The following is a 15,213-nucleotide window of genomic DNA, read 5'->3' on the forward strand; positions in this document are numbered from 1 at the left end:
GCTTCGCACGTGCAGGAGATCCTTGCTTCAGTTTCGCAGTCGGACTGGCGCGCTCCAAATGATTAAATACCATCCAGTTTTTTCGATGTACAGATTGAGTGTTATTTGCGATATATCACCACAAATTAAAAGTAAATATGGATATTGTTGGTGAGCTTTTGAAAGGACCACTTGCGAAAAGAACTGTGTAAGAGAAATTACTTTTTGCGAAAATGGATATTCCGCGGCTAAAATTGGACAAGTTAGAAACGGACAAATAGTTACACGGAACTTTAATGCTGCAGCTTACGACGCGAAGTGTGGTTCAGAGACAAAAGTGAAGCTGTTTCGTTGACCTTATTTGCTGTTACAGAACCCAGCGGAAAACTGTGTAGAACAGAGTAGGATATGCAGATTTGAATCATGCATCTTCCGCTAGAAAAGCTCATCCAGCTTCCAAAGAGCACATCAACAATAGCATAGCATGCTGCACGTTTGGGAACTCGCATTGAAGATGTCTTAGATCATACTAATGAAGTCGCAAAAAGCAAGTATAATTCAATTGTGAAGAAAAACAGGGACATGAAATAGTTTGTTTGTTTTCTGGACTTACATGGGATGAGCCTCCAAGGTCACGATGAAAGTTTAAGGTCTGTAAATAGAAGAAAGACATGTGTAACATTTTGGATACGAAAGATATGTCGTTTTCTGACTTCATAAATGCCACGGCAGTTTTTCTGGAACATTGGCAACAATTCAGAATGAGTTGGTGGAAATTGTTTGATCCGCCATGCTACAGCAGATCCTGCGGGAAATACCAGGCTGATTTCGTTACAGTTATGAACAACGAAACCACTGATATTTCCAGTATATCCCAGTTGGCTACAACACTACGATATTGCTTGAACGACGGTGAGTAGTAATGATGAAACATAAATTCCAAAACGCATGACCCTCTGCCATTCGTATTGAAAAACTGTTTTTTTTTAATTGGTGCAGGTATTCCCGTCGAAATATTTGTGTCATTGAGGGATGTTAGTAGTTACAAGTCCGGTACAGCTTTAGCTAACCATGTTATTAGCATGCAGCAATTGGGCGTATTACCTGCTAAGCTGGTTGCGCTAACATACGATGAAGCTCGAGTGATGTCAGGAGATAAAGGATGAACCCAGGCGATTGTAAAGAAGTCATTTCCAAACGCTGATTATATTCATTGTAAGGCGCATGTTCTTGCACGAATAATTCAAACACTAATAATTTTTTTCTCCCCTCTCTTCGTTGACATCATTCTTCACTCACAGCCCAAAGCGCGATTGTGGCTTTCTAGTTTTGAAATATTTTTATACTCAAAGACGAAGGATCCATGAGAAACCTGAGAAGGTCACCGACAAAAACCTCTAAATATGAAGCTAACATACAGTATATTTCGAGAACAGAACACTCATATCTCTACCTTCTGGTTTTTGGAATATGTTTATACCCAACGACGAAGAATCCATGAGAAAACTTAGGTCTCCAAGAAACACATTTACAACAAAAGCAAAAATTGCATACTTTCTATTTTTTTGACGTAGGACTACGTCTTTCATTTCTATACCGGGGTGTAAAATCAAAGTTTCGAAAACGAAAGCGTTACGCCGGAGACCGAGATTTTGAGCGTTAATAGCTCCTAAACAACTGAGCGAAATGGTATGATAAACACTTCATTCGAAATGAAATAATGTCTACGCGTTCTATACTTGTTACTTTTTGATCCAAAATCTTGTTTCAATAGTCTTAAAATTGCTTTCAAAACAGGCTATTGAAATCACCAATCGGTATATAAGCGAGCGTCGCTCGGAAATCCACTCAGTTATAATTGAACAGCGATTGGAGCATGTTGTCACTGTTGTGGTGAAGCTCTTCGTTTATCATGAAAGCGCGGATGAACGGTGCCACCAAGAGCCTGTTTGTGCACCTTAGACCAGAAGGAAATCCATCAGGAGGAGAGTGATGCCACAAACGGTTCCCCGGGAAGAGTTCGGAGCAGCCGCCACACACATACACGCGCGGAACTCTTCGTTTGGATGCCATTCAGCATCGAGAAAACTCCGGAAAGATTCAATCGTTGCTGAAAAATAATCCGCCAGTTCCTCTGGAAACTGAAAAATACATTCATGCAAAAGAGTTCATTTTAATGTTTTCTATCCATGTAACACTGCGACCAAATATTTTTCAATTAGGTGCTATTAACAGGTGGTTATCGAGTTAGCATTAACCACTGATCGGCTTCGAGTATCGAGGAAAATCTGGAACAAACTAATCTTTACTGAAAAATACCCTGCGAATTCCCCTGGGAATTGAGAAATACATTGATGCGAAAGAGTTTATTCTAATGTTTTCTATGCATATAACACTGCAACCAAATACATTTTGTTTTGTGATTTTTCAATCGATCGCAATTAACATGGAAGCTTCTGAAAATTATTCTTCCCATCAGTAGAAAATTTTCGTATCCAATATTGTATGCGCGCGCAACGGAAAATGTTTCGCATCGCGAAAATTATATAATTTTCAATCGATTATTGCTCAGTCGCCGAATGTTTCAAACTCAGAGAGTTCATTCCCCTCTTGTTTGTCTTCCAAATTGCTATCGTAAACCACATCTTCTCTCGATTCAATCACGCACAAAAAGCATACTTAAGCGATATTCTGGTGGTGAAACGCATTCATTTTTCGTGAGGACATCGACAAGGTAACATCATAATTGAACGAGCTGGACGGCGAGGAATCGAGGGATCGAGATATTCATTACCTAGCCTGACCTAACCTGAAAGACATGCAGTTTGTTTGGAACTGTGAGGGAGGGCAGAAAAGCCGAGCCATCAGGAGGAGAAGAGATAGTGACCAAGAGAGTATCATCATCGAAAAACGGTTCTCCGGGAAGACATCGAAGCAGCCGCCACACACACACATACACGCGCGGAATTTCTCGTTTGGATGCCATTCAGCATCGAAAAAATTCCGGAAAGATCTAATCGCTGCTGAAAAATAATCTGTCAGTTCCCTGGGAATTGAAAAATACATGAATGTGAAAGAGTTTATTTTAATGTTTTCTATCCATGTAAAACTGCGACCAAATATTTTTCAATTAAGTGCTATTAACAGGTGGTTATCGAGTTAGCATTAACAACTGGTGGGCTTCGAGTATCGAGGAGAATCTGGGAAGATGTTATTGTTGCTGGAAAATAATCTGCCAGTTCCCCTGGGAATTGAAAAATACATTCATGCTAAAGAGTTTATTTTAATGTTTTCTAACATATAACGCTGCGACCAAATACATTTGGTTTTGTGATTTTTCAATCAAGTGCAATTAGCAGGAAAGCTTCTGAAGATTTTTCTTCCCCATCAGTAGGATATGTTCGTTTCCAATATTGGATGCGCGCGCAACGGAAAATGTTTCGCATCGCGAAAAACATAATTCTCAATCGATTATTGCTCAGTCGCTGAAAGTTTCAAACTCAGAGAGTTCATTCGCCTCTATTTTGCCTTCCAAATTGCCATCGTAAACCACACCTTCTTTCTATTCAATCACGGACAAAAAGCATACTTAAGCGATATTCTGGTGGTGAAACGCAATCTGTTAGAGGCGAATGAACTGAAAAGTTTAAAGCCTCTTTAATTCAACATCATCATCATGAAATGCAATCATTTTTCGTGAGGACATCGTTATTGAGCGAGCTGAACGTGCTGGACGAGCTGGAGGGCGAGGGATCAAGAGATTCATTACCTGACATGAAACGCATTCAGTTAGTTTGGAACAGTGAGGGAGCGCAGAAAAACCGATCCATCAGAAGAAGAGAAGACGACCGAGAGAGTATCAGCACCGAAAAACGGTTCCGTTTGAGACATCAGAGCAGCCGACACACACACACACACACACATATATACGTGCGGAACTTCTTTCGTTTAAATGCCATCCAGCATCGAGAAGATTCCGGAAGAATATTATCGTTGCTGGAAAATATTCTGCCAGTTCCCCTGGGAATTGATAAATTCATGCGAAAGAGTTTATTTTAATGTTTCCTAACCATATAACACTGCGACGAAATACATTTGTTTTTGTGATTTTTCAATCAAGTGCAATTATCAGAATTTATTTTAACCTTTTCTATCCATATAATACTGCGACCAAATACAATTGGTTTAAAATACAATACAATTGGTTTTGTGATGTTTCAATCAAGTGCAATTAACAGGTGGTTATCGAGTTAGCATTAACCACTGGTGATGGGCTTCGAGAAGAATCCGGAAAGATATCGCTGCTGCAAAATAATCTGCCAGTTCCCCTTGGCATTGAAAATAACATGCAAGCGAAAGAGTTTATTTTAATGTTTTCTAACCATATAACACTGCGACCTAATACATTTCGTTCTGTGATTTTTCAATCAAGGGCAATTAGCAGGAAAGCTTCTGAAGATTATTCTTCCTCATCAGTAGGATATTTTCGTATCCAATATTGGATGCATAAAACCTTGTACCTCTAACGCAACGCTCTCGTTTTCGAAGTCCCCCGAATATTCATTTATTCTTCATTCAGAATGGATTCAGATTCAACTTCAAACAAATGATCACTGAATCAACGATAGTCCTACGTCACCATTGCGGTTATACCATAGATATAACCCACTTCCTGTTTTGACGTAGGACTACGTCTTTCATTTCTATACCGGGGTGTAAAATCAAAGTTTCGAAAACGAAAGTGTTACGCCGGAGACCGAGATTTTGAGTGTTAATAGCTCCTAAACAACTGAACGAAATGGTATGATAAACACTTCATTCGAAAGATAAAATGTCTACGCGTTCTATACTTGTTACTTTCTGATCCAAAAACTTGTTTCAATAGTCTTAAATTTGCTTTCAAAATAGGCTATTGAAATCACCAATCGGTATATAAGCGAGCGCCGCTCGGAAATCCACTCAGTTCTAATTGAACAGCGATTGGAGCATGTTGTCGCTGTTGTGGTGAAGCTCTTCATTTATCATGAAAGCGCGGATGAACGGTGTCACCAAGAGCCTGTTTGTGCACCTTAGACCAGAAGGGAATCCATCAGGAGGAGAGTGATGCTACAAACGGTTCCCCGGGAAGATCTCGAAGCAGCCGCTACACACACACATACACGCACGAAATTCTTTCCGTTTGGATCGAGAAAGATCCGGAAAATAATCTGCCAGTTCCTCTAGGAATTTAAAAATACATTCATGTGAAAGAGTTTATTTGAATGTTTTCTATCCATGTAACACTGTGACCAAATATGTTTCAATCAAGTGCTATTAACAGATGGTTATCGAGTTAGCATTAACCACTGGTGGGCTTCCAGTATCGAGGAAAATGTGGAAATATCTAATCGTTACTGAAAATAATCTGCCAGTTCCTCTGGAAATTTAAAATTACATTCATATGAAAGAGTTTATTTTAATGTTTTCTATCCATGTAACACTGTGACCAAATACATTAGGTTTTGTGATTTTTCAATCAATCGCAATCAACAGGATAACTTCTGAAGATTATTCTTCCCCATCAGTAGGATATTTCCGTATCCAATATTGGATGCATAAAACCTTGTGCCTCCAACGTAACGCTCTCGTTTTCGAAGTTCTCCAAATATTCATTCATTCAGAATGAATTCAGATTCAACTTCATACAAATGATCTCTAAATCAACGATAGTCCTACGTCACCCTTGCGGTTATACCATAGATATAACCCACTTCCTGTTTTTTGAATATTTTTACACTTGACGGTGGAGGATCCATGAGACACCTGAGAAGGTCACCGGGAAGTACCTCCAAAATAAAACGAACTCATATATGATTAAGTGCGTGATTCATCACATTAACAGATGATCTTTATTGTCGATCCTCTGACTCTGACATAGTGAAGTTAGGTAATCAATTGCGAGTGTTCTATACGAAGTCAGAATTTGCTAAGAAAAAACTAAAACACTAAAATTATAAAAACAATGATCAGTAGCAATCTTGACTGAAGACCTACTTAAGATGAACGATGGGAGAGAAGGGACTCGAAAAAAAATACTTATGGCTATTGAAAACAAAATATTTGTTGAGCTCCAAAGCCAGAGTTTTGGAGAACATAATCGACCGATTTGCCCATCGCACAGAATGAAACATTCCGTTACTGTATCGCTAGAAGATATTTAATTTAACAAACAATTTGAAACTGCAATATCATATTGAATAAACATACTATCATACTCCGTTGCGCATCTAAACTTATGCAATGTTATATCTTTATATATAAAAGAAGGGTTTTCCCACGTACGTGTAAAATATCATCACGGGGGAACGACTGATCAGAACTGCGTCATTCGTATATTTTGCGAGTTTATCTTCACCAAAATTACAATGATAGATTACTTTGGAAAATATTTAAGATGACTACGCGTTTCTTTATATATTAGAAGAAGGATATTCAAAATAAAAAGGGAAAATTCGGAAATAAGAGTTACGCATATGTATGTTTCGCAGTGAAAATCATTATTTGGATCAGTTTTACAGATCTGAACGATTACATACAAACACTCTTGAGATTTGTTCGTTATTGACGTAGGACTACGTCTTTCATTTCTATACCGGGGTGTAAAATCAAAGTTTCGAAAACGAAAGCGTTACGCCGGATACCGAGATTTTGAGCGTTAATAACTCCTAAACAACTGAACGAAATGGTATGATAAACACTTCATTCGAAAGGTAAAATGTCTACGCGTTATATACTTGTTACTTTTTCATCAAAAAACTTGTTTCAATAGCCTTTAAATTGCTTTCAAAACAGGCTATTGAAATCACCAATCGGTATATAAGCGAGCGCCGCTCGGAAATCCCACTCAGTTATAATTGAACAGCGATTGGAGCATGTTGTCGCTGTTGTAGTGGACCTAACTTCGTTTATCTTGAAAGCGCTGATGAACGGTGTCACCAAGAGCCTGTTTGTGCGCCTTAGGCCAGAGAGGAATCCATCAGGAGGAGAGTGATGCCACGGTTTCGCTTGAAACATCGGAGCAGCCGCCACTCACACAAACGCGCGCGGAACCCTCGTTGTTATCATCGTTGCTGAAAAATAATCTACCAGCTCCCCTGGGAATTGAAAAATACATTCATGCGAAAAAGTTTATTTTAATGTTTTCTATCCATACAACACTGCAACCAAATACATTTGGTTTTGTGATTTTTCAATCAATCTCAATTAGCAGGAAAGCTTCTGAATATTATTTTTCCCCATCAGTAGAAAATTTTCGTATCCAATATTGGATGCATAACATGAAAAACGGAAAATGTTTCACATCGCGAAAATCATGTAATTTTCGAGCGATTATTTGGGCCGTTGATTATATGCTAAGCTAATATAGCACGCTCTCCTCGGATACGATGGGCCAGCTGGATGTCCTTGGGCATGATGTGACGCGTTTTGCATGGATAGCACACAAATTGGTATCTTCGAATAGGCCTCCTGCAGCGGAACTTTGGAAACGCAAGTCGGTTTTGAAGTCCTGAGCAATTCCACGAATCAAATGCTGCAAAGGTAGCTTGCGGATTAGCAATTCGCTCGACTTCTGATAGCGACGAATTTCACGTTCTGAACGCTCTATCAGAAAGATAATTTTTTATAATTTTTATCAAGTATGTAGGAAAACCAAAGTTCTGAAGCTTGTAAATGAGACCATTATGCCAAACATTATCAAATGCTTTTTCAACATCAAGAAGTGCCATGGCAGATGATTTTGAAACTGACTTGTTTCGTCTGATTATATTGTATACTCTACGAAGCTGGTGAATTGTAGAGTGACCTTTTCGGAATCCAAACTGCTCATCCAAAAATATATTGTGCTCATCTGCAAAAGCAAGAATGCGCGTTAATATAATTTTTTCGAATACTTTCGAAAATGCTGATAGAAGGCTAATTGGTCGATAGCTCTTTGAAGAAGAAGGATCTTTTCCGGGTTTTAATATCGGGATCACTTTTGCCAACTTCCAACTCGAGGGGAAGTAGCCAAGTGATAGACATCTGTTGAAGACAGAAGTCATAATTTCATATAAGTTGTTACTAAGATGTTTCAACTCAATGTTAAATATACTGTCGAAGCCAGGGGCCTTCATATTCTTCAACGAGCGTATAACCGAGATAACCTCTGCAGTCGAGATGATTTCATTCTCTTGAGGTACAGAATGGATATTGTCAATAGCCCTTACAGTATCATTCGCCGATGCTTCAAATGGACTTGTAATGTTCTGGCCAAGATTGTGTGAATTAGCGAAATGGTTGTCAATTGCATTAGCCTTTTCGGCAGGTGTTATCAATCGTTCTGAATTGTCAGGTTGAAGAAGAGGAGGAATAGGATTAGACTTGGTCTTGAGGATTTTAGCGAGCCTCCAAAAAGGCTTGGAGTTATTCGGAAGTTTACTTATATCTTTTGCGAATTTTTTGTTACGGAGATCAATCATTCTGGGCTGGATAACCTTGGTTAACTGATTATACTGTCGTTTCCTCTCTCGAATACCAGTACGTTGGTACTGCCTTCGATAGAGGTTCCGAAGCCTAATCAAATGTTTAGTAATGGAATCAATTTGAACAGAGTCACTCACCTGAATCGTTTCTGGGATGTGGTTTTGGCGAGCCTGAATAACTGCAGTTTGAATAGAGCTGACTGTTGCTTCGATATCTTCGGGAGATTCAAGAGGCTGATTGAGATCAATGTTGTTGTCAATAAGATGCTGGAATTCCACCCAATTCGCACGATGATAGTCCCGTCTACATTGTGGCCTCCTGACTACGACATTCACTCCCAATTCAACCATCACTGGGAAGTGATCCGAACTCAACTCGTTAAGGGCAATAGGATCACCGATGTGGCGATCCATATTGGTAATGAAGAAATCAATTATGGAATGTACTCCAGAACGAGAAATGCGAGTGGGGGTCGCTGGACTAAGAATCCTGTAGTGCCCACACTGTAGATCATCATTTAGAGTCACTCCATTTTGATTCCTTCTTTGGTTTCCCCATGACTGATGTCGAGCATTAATGTCCCCGCCGATGACGTATTTCGACTGCCTTCGTGTTAGCTTGATGATATCGTTTTTAAGAAGCAACGCTGTGCCATCTCTGATTGACGTCTGTTTGGGATAGTAGACCGCAATCACGATAATAGACCCAATCGATGTTGTGATTTCCGCCCCAATAGCTTCGATGATGTTGAGTTTCAGGCACGGCAAAAGTCGATATCTGATGTTATTTCTGATGGCTAAGGCAACTCCTCCTCCACCAGAACCAGCACGATCCATTCTCAATAGACGATAATTCGGGACTCGAATATTAATATTCGGTTTAAGATGCGTCTCAGTAACGATAGCTACGTCGATGCTGTTTGTCACCAGGAAGTCAGTGAACTCGATGAGCTTACAGATGAGAGCAGGTATTCCAATTAATTAGCCTTAGAGATGACCGATCCATGGTTATAATAAAAATGTAGCATAACTTGTACTTGTTCCTGTTGGTTGCGACAACTTCTAGTCTGTCGATCTAGTTCAAGAAACAGGGTTGCAAGTTCTTGCATGCTATAAAGTTCCTCAGTAGAAGAGGAATGAGGTGAAGGTTTTGGTGTAGGTGGTAAACCAATAGCTGCAACCTTACTATAGCTCGGTTGCTCCTTTTTTGGCTTTTCGCTAGAAGAGGCCGTTTGGGGGCGACCTGTAGGAAGTGGAAGAGGAGGAAGAACAGGAATCGTGCGAGAAACCATTGGAGGGAACTCTTTGTCAGTAAATTCTGGAACCTTCTTCCTATTCTGTGTTTTGACGTAGAACTACGTCTTTCATTAAGGGTGTCAAATCAGAAAACAGGTCACGTTTTTATGAATTAAAGTTAACGTTAATAACTATTTTTGCCGCGAACGGATTTGGGCGATTTACATACTAAACGAATCGGAAATTCCGTAAGATTTGTTTAATATGCCATACAATAGAATCCCCTGGTTAGTAAATGGTTAAAATTCATGAAAACTTTAAGTGTTTCTATTTTCCCATACATTTGTTCTGTCCATTTGAGTGCTTTCCCGAACAGAGATATCGACTTATCGACGACCAACGAAGGGGAAATCGTAGGATTTAAAGTCTCCGTGAACAAAGGAAAAGAAGAAGAATGAAGGGGAATACTTGCCTAGAGTATAAACAGTGGATCTCGCTGAGGCAAACTTCCATTCGGCATCGGACTGTTGAGTAATCCAGTTCACTTTGCTTTCGCTGCGCTTCGATCTAAAGGCGCGTCCACATTATGCCGAATGAGGCCGATCGGCCTGTACCAGGCGGCATATTCGGTTCGTTATGTAATGTGGACGCCCCATCGGGTGCACGAAGCCGAAGTCTCATCGCATGCACGAAGCCATCACGAACACACGAAGCACTATGTCGTCAACGCTAATATACTTCGTTTTGTTTTGGTTCAACTTTCTCGAACCGGACCCACTTGTTTCGGTTTGGGTTCGGTTTGATTCGAGTCGGTTTTCGGCACGTCGGCAAGCCCGGGCGGTACGTCCACATTTAGTCGGCTTTACCGGGTGGCCAAGGCCGATTGGGGTGATGTGGACGCGTCTTAAGATTGGACCCCACCAGTGGTAATCCAACTTGGAAATCGTCGTTTGATTTTTCGGTTCGTTTTTCGCGTTATTCGTATCGTGTGTTCTTCTTTCCGCGTCATAAATTGGACGCTTCGCGTAGTGTGCGATGAGCAAGAAGAAGAGGAAGGCAGGCTCGAGCCCTGCAAAAAACGAACGCATTGCCAGGGGCAATAAAATTTCGAGGTAAGCGTCATCTAATGAGGCACGCGGTGTTGGTGCAGTGAAATGCGCTCGCACTAACCGAGCCTTCGCAAATGTGACACCGCACCGAACAACAGCGAAGTAGGCGATTTCGGCGCCTCGGTCGAAAATGTAAACGCCCAGGCAGCAACCGAAATCAAGCTCCCCCCGCAGGTGCTGAAGGCGGTCGCTCTTGACAAACTCATCAGCGAATTCGCATCGATGGATGTTACAGCAGAGTACAAACTGTGTGGCATAATTTAGTCTTTTTCCAAGCAGTTAACATTGTTTGTTTTTCGTCTTCATAAGGGCTTCGTTGGTAGGGCTTTGAGAATGCATCAATGCATTAAACTGACGTTATGGCGAAGCAGACGTTAAGGTTGTGCACCAAAAAATTATTTGGGAATACCAAGCATCTTGAATGTCTTACTGGAATGTTATAAGTTATTTGGGTTCGCGTGCCAGTCGCAAAATTGCCTTCAACTGGGATTGCATTTGCGCTAATATTGATCATAATGAAGCATTGCTACTGTTTTCGAGGTTGTTATTAACAAGAAGAGTTTATTTCTCTTGTTTAGTCATTAAGAAAGTAAATGTTCTGGAATTTGTATGTGATAAGGTTTCGCTTACCAGTAGCAAAACTTCCTCCACTAAGGGTAACAGCTGCGCTTCTCTCGAGCATGAGAAAGTAATGCAACTTTTTTCGAGGCCAGTAATATTAACAGAAGCGTTTCTTTTGAGAATAGCGCAAAATGATGAGAAATGTTTATATTGCTAGTAGTTTCAAGCCACCAATGTATGGCTCTGTATGCATGCTATGGTGAACGCTTGTTTGGCGCTTGGTTTACGCTTAGTTTGTACGAACGATATCTAGAGGTGCGATTCCTTTGAGGCAATACTAAATAACATGTAGCATGATATTTGATACTTGCAAGTGTTGTCATTGTTGTTGTTTACATGCGGTGCCAAAGATATATTGATGTAGTTATGAGATATGGAATAATGGTGCTGGTGCAACATGTATATAATCGACTGTAGCCGAGTCTATGTCAATTTCGAAAAAGGCCACCGGGACAGCCTTCGAGGTAGTGGAGGCGATCTGGCGTAGTGGTAACATCCATGCCTCTCACGCTAAAGGTCACGAGTTCAATTCTCACTCCCGACATTCTTCCAAAAATGGAAGTAAAAAGTGACGAACCAGCCAAATGAGTTGAAAATCACTATAATACAGATAAAAAAAAAAAAAAAAAAAAAAAGCCTTCGAGGTAAATTTTCAATGCATTGACATGAAATAAATTGCGACATACGATTGTTTTGCGAGGGCAAGAATGAATCATCAATCAATTATCGTCAACTGATTCTACAATGAAAAAATCATTTTAGAGATTATTCTACTAAGCAGTTGTTTCTAAAATTTCACATCATTATAGAATAATATCCGAAGGTATAAACAAGCGACTTATATAAAATAACAGCGTAGTTCTACGTCAACAATGCGGTCGTATCTTGGACACAACCTCCTATAATTTTTTTTTCAGTAGCTTGCTTCTGGATACGTTTAAAATCCGCACGTTTTGTGCAGCTACAGCTGGTGGCTTGGTGACTTTCGCCACAGTTAACGAGCGAGGTTCTTTTTCTGGAATTGCAGCCAGTGCTTGTTAGGTGGTCAGCAGCACACTTGCCACAACGAGTTTTCATGTGACAGTTTCTTGTTCCGTGTCCGAAACCAAGGCAATTTGAACATTGCGTTACATCCCGATGTTGAGGTTTGTAGCGGTCCCATTGTACCGAGATGTTGAAGATCTCACTGATTTCTCTTAGGCGAGTTATGTTGGCTGATCCTTCCTTGAAGTGGATCAGGTACAAAACATTGGAATACCCATTGTCTGGCGTTTTATGCCTAGTCATCCGATATACAGCTAACGGCTGAATATTGTATGATTGTTCCAGATCTTTTTTAATATCCTCCAACTCAATAGCAGGAAGACCTCGTAACACCACCTTAAATGGTTTTTCAGACGGCGTATCGTGAGTGTAAAACTCATGATTTTTTGATTTCAGGTATGATCCAATTATTTTATATTGCTCCAGGTTTTTTTTTTTATTAATTCGTTTATTTTTACAGGCTCAGTTACTTAAGTTTAAAGGAGCCGAATTATTAAATATAATTTTAAAACTATATATATATATATATATATATATATATATATATATATATATATATATATATATATATATATATATATATATATATATATATATATATATATATATATATATATGCGGAATCCGCACGGCGCAAATTTAGTTTGGTCCCCATCATGGGAAAGTTTCCCGAGTTGGCGACAGACCAAGATTTTCACTTCCATTGAGGGGAGCTTCTTGAACTTGCCTTTTCCTTCTGCTTTTATTTGTTCGCTCGTCAGACCCGTTTCAGTTATCACCCCCTCAATTTCTACGTTATGGGAGGGTATAAATGTTCGATATTCGAGAGTGAAATGTTGATCAGCAACAATCTCGTTTGCGTGTTTCCGGTCATTCACGACAACTCGCAATTTGTTCGGTCTAACCCTGCGAATTTCAGATACAGAAGTGTATCTGGCCAGATCTTTCATGATCTAAATCACGTTAAGGTTTTTTCCTTTCGGTTTTGGCCGGAGGAAAACAACCCACGGGCCAGTTCCAGGTACATCTTCTGGATAAACTCTGACACGTGGAGCGGAGACAACAGAGGGGGAAGACGAGGACGAGGACGAGGACGAGGACGAGGATGAGGATGAGGACGAGGACGAGAATTGGGTTGGATCGGAAGCATCAGAAGGGGGAAGCGAAATCGATGATGGGAGAGGGGGAGTGGAAGTAACAGTGGGTTGAGAAGGGAGGCTTGCAATTTTCTTAGAGGGGGGGCTTGGTAGGATGAGCGGATTCGTCCCCAGAAGAATTATCTTCCTTATGAGGGACTCGTTTATGTTTTTTCCCAGATCTTGTATGAGATTCATTATCGGAGATCTCCATCTCTGGAGATCCTCCACTATACTCCATTTTACAAAGATTTCTGTCTTATTTTTAATTTATTATTGATTTTAACAATAATCTCAAAAAAAATAGCAAAAAAAAATATGATAATAATTGATAATAATATTAAACAATGAACAAATGAATTGAATAATAATATTAATAATAAATATGTGTACCTTAATATAAAAGATGTTCCAATAATGCGCTCTACTGCCCTAATCAGGGAGAGACAGAGGGTACGCGCTACGGAGACAACACAATAGCGCAAGAATAGCTTACGGAGCCACGTGGTGATGAATCCCGTTTGCGACAGTCACGCGATGTCGATCCCGTTATGCCGAATCAGTTCAACAGCCGCAATCCGGCTCGCTGCAAGAGCGCTGGTTCCTTTGTTCCTTCGTTCCACTTAACAAAAGGTCAGGTCGAAAGCGGACAGCAATGATCGTCACTCGTACTCGGACACTCGTACCAATAGCACAATAGCAAAAGTGGCAACGCACAATACCGACACTGAACTTCACTCGTCAAGAGTTGGATAGCGAATCATTGCTCCAGGTTGGGACTAGTGATTTTAATCCCGATGCTGCATATTTTAAAAACTGGCTGCAATTTCAGCGCCAGCAGTTCAGACCTCAAAGTTCCTATATCTCTCGATGTTGTAAAATAAGGTGGTACTTTCACCTTTTTCTCTACATTTACTTTCTCGGTAGTTGGTTCCTCCTCGGTATGGCCATCCAATAAAGCATAGCGGTTTCTTTCTGATATTGGCTCCTTGCCGGTGTCCGATCGATGCCGTTTGTTGGTGCCATGTGGTATAGTTAGAACACACACACACCTATAGATTACACATACATATGAATCCCTACACTGTATATCACACACATACATCTTTAGATTTGTATTTACAAATTATCATGTACCGAATATCAATATAACGCCACCCTACGGTAGCTAACATAAAAGCATTACAAACATCCGCAATAGAACGGTCAGACCGAGATCGAAATACGATCTGTAACAATAACAAATGCAGAATCTGCGTTAGCATGCTATCTTTTGTTTAGCTTACTAAGATAAGCAACGATCGCTAACCATGGGTGCGCGAAGAAATAAATTGAACAAGAAAATCAGTTGAAAACGGTCACTCATGAAGTCTGGTTTGAATACTAGATAATTGGCGCCCGAAAGTGAAAGTGTGAAAATTTAAGTGCAATCTGGAGGTACTGCAATCCAGATACAGTGCAATTAAAAAAATACTGCATTGTTCTAATCCCAATCGGAAGCCGGGTGAAGGTCTCGTTAGTAGCAAGCCAGCGAAAGCGACAACGACATCACTCTGAGAGGAACAAGTAAGTTCAAAAAAGAAAAAA

At 40.1% G+C, this 15,213-nt stretch overlaps 1 long non-coding RNA gene across 1 annotated transcript; it reads left to right on the forward strand.

The window, feature by feature from the left end:
* LOC129777450 (uncharacterized) lies at positions 1-4,736 on the forward strand. Its single transcript, XR_008743243.1, has 3 exons — positions 1-891; positions 979-1,194; positions 1,281-4,736. It is a non-coding gene; the product is annotated as an uncharacterized LOC129777450 (long non-coding RNA).
* The last annotated feature ends 10,477 nt before the right edge of the window (positions 4,737-15,213 follow it).

The sequence above is a fragment of the Toxorhynchites rutilus genome, chromosome 3 (genome assembly GCF_029784135.1).
Source record: "Toxorhynchites rutilus septentrionalis strain SRP chromosome 3, ASM2978413v1, whole genome shotgun sequence".
In the NCBI taxonomy this organism is placed as follows: Eukaryota; Metazoa; Arthropoda; class Insecta; order Diptera; family Culicidae; genus Toxorhynchites; species Toxorhynchites rutilus.